The sequence below is a fragment of the Carlito syrichta genome, unplaced genomic scaffold, assembly GCF_000164805.1.
Source record: "Carlito syrichta isolate Samal-C Ts95f unplaced genomic scaffold, Tarsius_syrichta-2.0.1 Scaffold305319, whole genome shotgun sequence".
Taxonomy (NCBI): Eukaryota; Metazoa; Chordata; class Mammalia; order Primates; family Tarsiidae; genus Carlito; species Carlito syrichta.
In genome coordinates, this window is record NW_007249415.1 from 818,408 (window position 1) to 830,108 (window position 11,701).

Genomic DNA, 11,701 nt, shown 5'->3' on the forward strand with positions numbered 1-11,701 from the left:
TCCCTCTCCCTCTCCTTCTTCGTCTTTCTTTCTCTCTCCCTCTCCCTCTCCCTTTCTCTCTCCTTTCTCTGTCTTGCCCCCTCCTTCTCTCTTCCCCTCTCCCTCTCTCTCTCCTTCTTCTCTCTTTCTCTTTCTCTCTCCTCTCTCTCCTCCTCCTCCTCCTCCTTCTCATCTCTCTCCCTGTCTCTCTCTGGTAAATGTATCACTAGCCCTAGGGTGCTGTACATCTTGTATTGAGTTCTCAAGCCCTGCCCTGGTCTTTGTAAATCACTTCCTCTTTAAAATCTCCACAAAATATCCATTCTGACTATGCCCTCTGCTCCTTCGAGAGCTGTGTTTATGGAATCTTTTCTAACCCCAATCCCTAAAAAATAGCCACTTACATATTCTACTTACAATTTACAGTTTTGTTTTGGACATTCAAATCCTTAATCCATTGAGAGTGAGTTATTTTCATCTTTTTGCATATGCATAGCTACGTTTTTCATAAATTAAACCATTAATCAAGTGGTTTCTCTTGTCCCCACTGACCTGCCTCACTGTCTGTTCCACCCACACACAAGTCTGTTCCTGGGTTCTCTATCCAATCCCAGTGCCTGTTTGCCTATCCAGGCAACAACCTCACGTTACTTCAGTCGGTGTAATTTCATAGGAATCCCAGAATGCGTTAGGGAAACCTTCCCTCCATCTACAGAAATATCCCAGCGATTCCTGGTTTTTTACTCCTTCATGTGCATTTTAGAGTGATTCCCTCAAGGTTCATAAAATGCTTTTTTGGGATTTTGATTGGAAATGCATTGCGTCTATACATAGATTTGGGGAGAATTATAATCTTTATGACATGTGTCCCTATCTGTGAATATGGTATACCTCTCCAGGTATGTCTTTTTAAAATGTATCTTAATAAAGTTGTGTAACTTTCACTGTAGAGGTCTTAACACCTTTTTGCTAGATTTGTTCTTAAATATTTGATATTTGGTGATACTACTATAAATGTATTTTCCCCCTTATTTATTTTTGAGGAGGCTATTTGCTGTTAGTGTACAGAAATCCAACTGAATTTTGTATATTAATTCTTTCTAGTGGCATCATGAAACATTCTTATTATCTATAATAATATGTCTGTAGATTACTTGGGTTTTAATGTAAACAGTCATTGAACCTGAAAATAAACCAGCTTTGCATCCTTCTCAATCCTTCATGGTGTTCCATGGTAAGTTCACATTCCTAGAAGAAACAACTTTTGGGGCCAGGTGCAGTGGCTCGTGCCAATAATCCCAACATTTTGGGAGACCAAGGTGGAAGGATCACTTGAGGCCAGGAGTTCAAGACCAGCCTGAGCAACACAGTGAGACTCCATTTGGACAAAAAAGAATTTTAAAAAATTAGCTATGCATGATGATGTGCATCTGTAGTCCCAGCTACTTGAGAGACTGAGGCAAGATTGCTTGAGCCCTGGAGTTCAAGGCTATAGCGAGCTAAGATCACTGTGATGTCACCACTGTACTCCATTCCAGCCTGGGCTATGGAGTGAGACCCTGTCTCAAAACAAAACCAAACAAACAAACAAAAAAGCAAAAAACTAACAAAGCAGCAAAAAAAAAACAAAACAACAGAGGGCACTGTCTCCATCAACTGTACTTCATCATGAGGGAAGTGCAATAGAGTTGAGAGCACCACACTTCTTCAGTAGCAGAAAGAAGGCAAGTGCACAGGTGAAATGGGTCTAGGTGATACTGCTGTGCCTCTCAATTTTGACATTTTGAGATCCCAGTTAACTTCCTGCCCTCAAGAGCCTTGGCAGTGGTTCTCAGAGCCTAATATCCAGAAGCTGGGAGTGTCTGGGGCAACCTGCCTGGCCACCTGGCTCATGGCTGCTGGTCTGTCCAAAGGGAGGGTAGGGTGGCGGGCTCTCAAGTCTTTCTTGGCTCCAGTTTCCTGAGTTCAGTGGACCCAGTGCTAGGCACATTCACCAAGGCATGTGACATCAATGCCTGCCTCCTACCCTGTACCCTCAGTGTAGAAGCTAGGCTTCCATGGAGTCCCACACCAACCTGCCCAGTGGTGGCTCCCCAGATGGAATATCATCAGAGCCACACAGTCAGGGCCTGTCTGCAGATTCTGGCTCTCATGGATTTGGGAGGATCCCTAGGATATGTACTCCTAAAAGCAGTCCTTCCAGTGATTCTGCATGGAGAGAAGTGGGGCACATCCTAGGCCTATTATGATGGGCTGATGGGCCCAGGGTGAAGCTCCACCAGGCAGACTGATTCCAGTGAGAACCCAGCACTGAGCCATAGGGTAGGGTGGGGCAGTCTTGCCTGTGAGGAGGAGATGTCTTGGGACCCCAGGTCTCCTGCTGTGAGGAAGGTCTTGTAGGGAGGGGCTGGGCCTGCTGAGAGGTGTGACTGCATTGCCCCAGGGATGGCTCCATATTTTCCCATTTAACTTGTAAAATGCTCCCTCTGCTCTCAGAATTGTTCTGGTTTAGACAACAAGCTGCATGGTCATCCTGCCTACTTAATACATGACCACAGCACTGGGCATTCTAATTTGGGTTTGTGCACGAAACTCTCTGGTCAGGTTTCACGTTCCTGGAGATTCATTTTCTGTTCTTTTACTCCCTATCACAGTGGTATAAATACAGTGGAATCAGTAGACAGTTGTCAAGGAATGGCTGAAATTCCAGAAATAACTTCTTGAAAGATATCGCCACTACTCATTATGAGAAGAGGTTCAGGGATGAGCCGGGAGAGGGCAGGGCACTGAGTCCCAAGGCAAAGAGGGAGGGAGAGGGAAACACCAGCGCTCCTGAGGGCAGGTGCCCAGTTTCCCTGCTCCCTTCTGGTGTATCAGCATAGATACTTCTACAGTGTTAGCAACGCCACTGTGCTATTTTTTATTTAACATAAAAAATGGTCCCCGCATGTCCTCACAGGTCTTATTTCAGCAGATTCTATCCCATTTGCTAATGTGCCCTAATTGACCCAAGTGATTTCCTGCAGTTGGTCACGGAAGGCCCACTTCAGAGCCTTCTGACCCAGTTCCTTACTATTTAGTACCAGAAAGGAGACTATAGGGTCAGAGAATGTGACATTTTTATGATTACAAATAGATATTGCCAATTTGTTCTCCTCCCACTCCCCAAAAACAGAACAGCATCACACAGCCCGGAATGCACTCTTGTGTTGCTAGGTGTGGTAAAAGGCTGCCTGAATTGAAAAGGGCATTTAGGCTTATAGCTAATATGAGAAAAACAGAAAACACACAGGCACAAGAGCACACATGCACATACAGGTACAGGAGCACACAGACACACACATGTGCAGGCACACATGCACAAAGGCCCATACACAGGCACATATACACACAGGAGCACACAAGCACATAAACATGCACACAAGAGAACACAGGCACATGCACACAAGTGCACACAGGAGCACACAGGCACACACACAGGCCTATGTGCATAAAGGCACATGCACACACAGGAGCACACATGCATATGCAGGCACAAGGAGCAGCACACAGGGACACACACAGGTGCATATGCACAAAGGTACATGCACACAGGCACATGTGCACACATGCACACAGGGGTACAGAGGCACACATACAGGCACATATGCACACAGGAGTACACATGTACACAGGAGCACATAAGCACACATGCAGGCACATATGCACAATGCTGGCACATGCACACATCTGTACCTACTTGAGATGCACACTCACCCCATGACTGCAGGGTATGGCCCTTACTTCCACTGTAGTACCCAGGTTAGCCCCCATGCTCTGCCCCTCAGGGACCCACAGGAGCCCACAGATACTCACTAAGCAGGGACAGTGGTGCATCTGCAGACGAGCTTACCATGCATGCCCTGAGGTGGTGGGAAGGCTACACATGCTAGGTGTGGGCAGCCTGAAGCTTGCAGTTGGACCTGTCTGTCCCCAAGGGGAAAGGTATCCACCATCTATTAGGGGATTCCCAAGGACATCTCCTCCCACTTCTGACTGTGCCCATGAAGGCTCTTCTTCCACTTCCCATGTCTCTTCTATGGTCAGAGGGCATCTTCCCCACCTCTGCCCCCACCTGGCCACCCTGGGGAGATGGGTGCCTTCACCAGTGGCTTCCTGGTGAGAAAAACCCCTGACACAAGGATTCTGTGAGCCTGTATCTCTTTCTCACAGGATCACCCCCCTAAAAACCAATAGGTGCCACATGGGGTGTCACAAGTCCCTGCAGGTCTGGTCATCAGGGCTCAGTGTCTCTGTACACCAGCATGAGGGCCCTTGCCCTGATATGGGACAGCAAGGCAGGACACAGGAGCTCTGCCCACAGCCCACTCAGCCCAGACCTTGGGAACACTGCCAAAGAGTGCCACCCAGGTGGGCCCCATGGCCCCCCATTTCCTCCACAGCCCACAGCATGTGACTCAGGGCTGGCTGGTATCCTGGGTTGTTCCCTTTTCTTCAACCGTGAATAAAGTGAAGGTGCTGAGACATACTTTACAGGGATCTTTGCACCAACTTGTCAGCAGTGTAGAGAGAGGCTACACTGCTGGGAGGAGCTGGAAGGTGCTGGCTTGTGCTCGGTTTTAAGGCAGAGCAAGAAGATTTGGTGGCAAAATCTAAAGAACTCTTCTATCACAAGGCAGATGGAGCCTGAGCGAGTGGCCACAGCACCACCGGCTGGAGGGACCTACCCAGCCCGGCGTCCTGTGGGCCTCAGCAGAGGGAAGTCAGCGACCCGCTCCCCTCCCTGGGCTGGGTGGTGCGTTTGCCCTTTTCCTTTTCCTTTTCCTTCATCTGCAGAATCCCCCAGAGGGAGGTTGAGGTGAAGAGAAGAGAAGGGCCGGACAGAAAACAGGAAAAGGGGAAGCAGATGGGGGAGGCAGGGCAAGGACTCAGAGGAAGGAGGGGGACAATGGAGAGGGGAGGGGAGGGGAGGGAGGAGAGGCTGGGAGTGGGGGGCCCTCGGCCAGGATGGAGCTGCAGAATGCAGTCAAAAGTGGGATGGGCATCTGGGCCAACCACCTTTCCAGCTCAGTCCCTACCCAGGGCCTCTCCACATCCTGGATTTGACACCTTGCAGCCCCTTGCTGCACCCCCAGGTCTGCCCCCAGGAGTCACAGGGCGAGAAGTGCTCCTGTGTTCTCCTCACAGCATCCAAGGGCAGAGGAGGGGCACTTGGTCTGGTTGGCACCTTCCTCGCTAAGAACTTGCCAAGAGAATTCAATTTTATCATTTTATCTACATTTGTAGTTCTGATCTTAAGATTTTTAATTTACTCTTATTATATGATTCATCATGCATCTAAAAGTGTGTTTATAACATATATGCACAGTTTAAAGACTAACAACAGAAAAATCATCCCAAACACACCACTGTCCAGAAGCCAAATCTGAGACAAGTATCCCTGGACAAGGATGTGATCCCTAGAGACATAGGTGAGGTGGGTGGAGAAGTGGAATCCAAGGGAAGCAGCCATAGAAGGATATGTTATTTTATCAAACAAGCAACCACCCTGGGCTCTGGTACCTAATCCCAGATATGGTTCAGACATCTGGTAGACCATGCTGGAGCTATCTGGTAGACTAGATGTCCCCAACCTTTTTGGCATCAGGAACTGGTTTCAAGGAAGACAAGTTTTCCATGGACTACAGTGGGGTTGTGGGGGAGCATTAGATTCTAATGAGTGCACAACCTAGATCCCTTGCATGTACAGTTCACAGTAGGGCTCATGCTCTATGAGAATCTAATGCCTCTGCTGATCTGACAGTAGATGGAGCTCTGCTTGCCCACTGCTCACTTGTTGTTGTGTGGCCCAACTCTTAACAGGCCACAAACAGGCACAGGTCCACAGCTCAGGGGTTAGGGACCATACTGGAAACATCTGGTAGACCAAGCTGGAGACATCTGGTAGACCTTGTGGTTCAGTGCTAGCTCACCTGGTGGGTATTTAAGCTGTGGGTACTCTGGCTAGCTTTATGCATCTAAGAAAGCCCTCAGGCAAAGAGTAGGAGGTGCTGGCAGTGCGTTCATTTGGGGTGAGCCCTGAACTGTAAGCCCCCAAAATGTCTGCTACCTCACTTGCCTCAGGAAGTAGAATGTGTCCATTCCCCATGAGTCTCTCTCCACTGCATTTGATTATGGTTGTATCCTGTATGCATGGATGCTCGTGTGTTACTGAGTGTTGTTTATGAGCTCCATAAAGTAGGAGTCATGCTACATGTACTCTTCTACCACATCCTCTCTGTGATACATTTCTGCCATCCATTCATGCCCATGCATGTTCCTTGCACCACTCAGGATGCAGTAAGGAAGATGGAATCCCTGCCGAACAGTTCAGCACAGGAAACTCAGTGTGGGGGCTACACATGAGGCCTTGGGAAGGGCTGAAACATTAGGCAGGGGTGGAGAGATGACCAAAGATTAGCAAACGTAGGAAACCACTGCTGTCCCTTGAGCTGAAGGGAGCAGGAGAGGAGGGGGTATTACTGGAGCCAGGAGCTGGGCTGCCGCCAGGAACCATGGCAGACTGCCAGCAGGGAACTGGGACCAGGGAGGAGACACAACCACTGGCTGAAGCAGACAGATGGGAGAAACACCACGGTGCCTCTCTTCCTCCCATCTTCTGGTCCCTTGCTGGTATCCCCTATTGACTGAAACTCGCTGGCAATCAATGGACAATGAGCCCAGGACTGGAGTTTGTAGGTGTGGGAAATGCTAGAGAAGGAATGGATCTGAGTGTAGGCAGATGCATATCTGCCATCCATCTTCACCTCTGTACGTGGCCCATTCCGCGAGTACGCTTTGTTGTTTCCAGTTTGTATCTCATAAGTCTTCTTGTGTATGTCACCAGATACACACTTGCAAGTGTTTTTCTAGGACAGTGTCACCCAAACTTTTTGATCATACATTTTTCATGGTGACCCAGTGCACACACAAACAACTGAAACCCATGGTTCTAAAGCAGTACTTATCCTTAGTCTGTGCTTTCTGATGTTTTGTATTTTAAATAAAAAGATAAATCTATTTGGCTACATTTTTTAAAAAAGAACTGTTCTAAGATGACACAAAGATAAAAGTGAAATGACAAGCCACACACTGAGAGAAGATATTTGCTACAGGAGATTAGTGTTCTGAATATATAAAGGGCTTCTACAAATTAAAGAGAAAAAAAAAAATCAAATGATACAATCAAAAGATGGACATAAGATGCAAATGTCACAAAAGAGATGTCGGAATGCCTCATAAAGAAATGCAGGCTGGGCTCAGTGGCTCAGTCAGTAATCCCAGCACTTTGGGAGGCCGAGACGAGTGGACTGCCTGAGTCTACAGGTTCGAGACCAGCCCAGGCAACTTGGCGAGATCTTGTCTCTACAATAAATAAAAAATTAGCCAGGTGTGGTAGTGCACACCTGTAGTTCTGGCTACTTGGAAGGCTGAAGCCAAAGGATTGCTGGAGACCAGCAGGCTGACACTGGGGTGGGCATGAGCATGCCACTGCACTCCAGCCTGCACAAAGGAGTGAGACTTCAACTCAAAAAAAGAAGAAAAAAAAAAAAAAAGAAATGCAAACTTACTTTCTCTCAATAGTAAACAAGGAAATACAAATTAAAATTTCCAAAGAGGTTCTGCTGTGCACTCGTCAGGGTTTAGTGAGGGTGTGGGGCAGCTGGGGCTCTTCTGCACTGCAGGCGGGCATGTGAAGGGCTGCTGCTTAGAAAACTACTCGATAGTTCCTTGTAAAACTGAAGACATGTGGACCCAGGGATGCTGCAATACCACTGTAGATGTGCACATGTAGTTGCTTTTCAAACTACAGCTTCTTTAGTGAGTGACGAAATCAATTTAGTGAGACACGGCAGTAATAATAATAATTATTAATATTAAATTTTGTTTCAGATTTAATTTGCATTTTCTTGTTTACTCATGAGGGAGAGCAATTTTTCCTTCCTTTCCTTTTTCTTTCCTTCCTCCCTCCTTTTCCTTCCCTCCTTCTCTTCCTCCCTCTGTCTTGTCTGGTCTTTCTTTTTAAAAGATGGGGTCTCATATTCAAGACACGAATCTCTTGTAACAAATATCTTCTCTCAGTTTGTGGTTTGTTTTTTCACTCATCTTTGTGTTCTTTCATGAACACCTTTTTAAAAATGTCGTCAAATGTATAAGTCTGTTCATTTATGGAACTCACCCACCAGCGCCACCTCAGCTTCCTAGCCAGCCATCAGTCTGAGACCAATCCAGTAGGTGGGATTCAATAAGACTGGAAATGTGTCAGTATTGATCTTACAGATGAACAAGCTCAGAGTTGTGAGTGGGGAATAGTGTGGTGAGCGTGGTGTGGTGTGTGTGTGCACACATGCACGTGTGTATGGTGTTGTATGTGTGTAGTGTAATCTGTGTGTATGGTGTAGTGTGTGTGGTATGGTGTGTATATGTGTGTATGGTGTGATATGCGTGTGGTATAGTGTGTGATGTGGTGTGTGCATGTGTGGTGTGGTATAGTTTGTGGTGTAATATGTGTGTGGTATGGTGTGGGTGTATCTGTGGTGTGGTGTGTGTGCAGTGTGGTGTGGTATGTGTTTGATGTGGTATATGTGTGTGTGGTATGTGTGTGCTGTGGTGTAATGTGTGTGAACACTGGGGATGGCTCTGCATCCCAGTTCCCTGCAAAGGCCGCTCAGTCTGCAGTGAGGTTAGCTGTTCATCTGAGCGGGGCTTGGCCATGCCCATGGATGTGGACAGGGAAGGCAGGGAGGTGTGGGCTGTTTAGGGAGGAAGGCTGCCAGGCTGGCAGGAAACAGGGCTGGACTCACCTGGCCCTTACTCCTATCAGTCACAGCAGTAAGTATTTACACCATGTGGCCTCAGCTCTGTCTCACAGGACAAGGGGACCTTGGAGAGCAGATGAGTGACCAAGGGCACAGGACCCTCCTGGGGTACCACAAGTCAACGTTAACAAGAAGTGATGTCTTTTTTGCAGCCACGAAGTGAGGAAGTGGCATACACCAAGGTTAACATAAACACTTGTCATGCAAACACTTGAAAGTGTAGAGAGCAATAAAGAAAGGATGGAGATCTCTTGCCACCCAGGGACCACTGCCAACCTGTGGAAGGATTCCACATCACAGGACTGTGGTGCTCTTGTGGTGCTGAACAGGACTTTTTCCACAGAAAATTTTCTATTTAATTAAGGTCGCTTCATGGGGTGTAATACTCCACTTTGTGTCTGTCTCATCATTCATTTGGGAATGCCACATTCTCTGTGACAAGTCCTCCTATGAATGACCTGTCACATCAGCTAGGTGCACCCAGGGTTCTACTGGTCAAAAACCACTGTCCATCTCAGCCACGGTCCGCAGTGGGAGGGAAACCGAAATCTGCAGCAGAAAAGGTAGCACCTCAGGGCTCTCATTCCATGCAGTGGGCATTGACGGAGCATGGACTGAGTCACCATCACCCCTAGAGCAGCAGATGCAGACATCCCATGGCGGGCTCTGGAGCCCAGGGAGGGAGCTGAAGGCACGTGTAGGCAGACACAAGAAGCAAGCCCACACTGTAACTTCCCACAGTGACACGGGCTGGGGAGGAATAAGTCAGGGCAGTGGGGCCAGGTGACAAGAGCAGAGGTGGGGCCCATGGGACCCAGCAGAGGCCCAAGTTCAGGGCCATGGTCCAGCCTCTGTCCACTCTGCAAATCTCAACAGGTGCTTCAGACCAGGGTATGAATAGGCTGAGGACCCATGTGTGTGACCCACGGCAGACTGGGTTTTTGGATGCCTGTGTGCTTTCCCAGTCTGCTCTGCCTGTGCCTCACTTTTCTGCCTTTCCTGAAGTTACATTTGGGGCCCAGTGCAAGCTCCGCAGGGTCTCCCTGGACACAGGGGAAGGGCTTGCACCTGCAGCCCAGTTCCCTCTATGACTCCAGGTGCAACTGGGCCAGCCAGGAGGAGCACCCTCTTCTGCCTGGTTTCCTCCTGTGTCACAGGAGTGGAGGGCCCTCGGGTTGGGGTGAGGCCGAGGCAGGAATCTGTGAAGCTGAGGCAGGAATCTGTGAGGCTGAAGCCCCTTCAGGGCTGCAGCTGGGGCTGAGGATGGGTCAGCTGCCGCGGAAGGAGTCCTGTCCTCAGGGGGCTGAGTCATCTCTGGGCCCTTGGCCTCCTAGAAGATCACAGAGGCTGGCTGCAGCCAAGGTCCTGGTTCCTGCCCCTTCCATGCCCCTGGCCTTGCTGGGCTTTGCTGAGTTCTGAAACCCCTTCCTTGTCTGCCCCTGTCTCCCTGCACAAACCCAACGTCCCCATCCTGGCCCACCTGCCTGCGAGGCAAGACAGATGTTCAGGGTGCAGGCCCCAGACTCAAGGGAACCCAGTGCAGGTGGGAACCCCTGACACCACCCCAGCCTCTTCCACCCAGGGCCTTCACCCAAGCTTCTGTCTCTGCGGTGGCTGATTTGTGCCTGCTACTCACTCAGGGTGCAGCGTCTTATGGCTCTGGTGGACACATGGGCTGAGCCCAGGGCTGAGTGTAGTTCCTTGGGCGCCTGCACAGTGTGAACTGAGCAGGGTTTGGGTAATATTTCCTGCATGCTTTATCTGTACTTTCTGTTTATTTTCCCACAGCAGTCACGTATTGCTTGTGCATGTAAAGGAAACAGTAAAAGTCTAGCAGAAAGAGATGGGAACTCCAGAGTACTGTGGAGATGAAGCAGTGAGGCCAGGGTGAGATACTGAGTGACAAGACCATGCAAGAAGGTGCTGCAGGGCTGAGTTAACCAGTCCCAGGTGCTTCCTGGTGGAACACTCTAGCCACTTTGTTGTAGATACCATCCCCAAATTCCCAAAGGTGGACTCCCCATGGCCCCAGGGCCTCCCATGGAGGAAGGAGAGAGACGTGAACCCCAGGCCCATGGTGAACAGCACCAGCCCTGCCCCCATCCTGCTGCAGCTGCTCCCTCCAGGGAGGCGGGAGGGCCCAAGGCGTGGAGCCACCCCTGCAGAGGCCTGCCTGCCCGCCAGTCCTGTGACTGGAGGTTTATAAATGGGTGAGGCCAGGTGAACGCCAGCCTGTGGCAGGTGAGATTCAAGAGGTCCTACAGCCCCAATCTCGAACCCCTTGCTAGAATGGGGCTGCCCTGTGGATGGACAGAGGGGCACCAGCCACAGGAAGGGATGCCACCAGGACCCAGGACTTGTCTGCCACACCCATGTGAACACCCCACACACATGTGCATGCACACACACTGACGGACACACTGTACATGCAACAGAAACACACACACACAGCATACACAGACACAAACAGGCACACAAGATACGTAGCCATGGAAACAACACACAACATGCAGACATGTGGACACATTCACCCCACTGCACAAACACCCACCAGACACCAGCACACCAGCCCACCCTGCCGCCCATGTATGAAACCAAGTTCTGCAAGTGCGCCCTGATCACCTCTGCACTGCTCTGTTCTCTTTTATCTTTTATTTTTGAGTTGGAGTCTCACTGTGTCACCCAGACTGGAGTGTAGTGGCATGCTCCCGCCCACCGCAGCCTTGACCTGCTGGACTCCGGCAATCCTTCCACCTCAGTCTTCCAAGTAGCTGGGACTACAGGTGTGTACTACCACACCTGGCTAATTTTTGATTTATTGTAGAGATGAGGTCTCGCCCAGGTGGGTCTCAAACCTGCGAGCT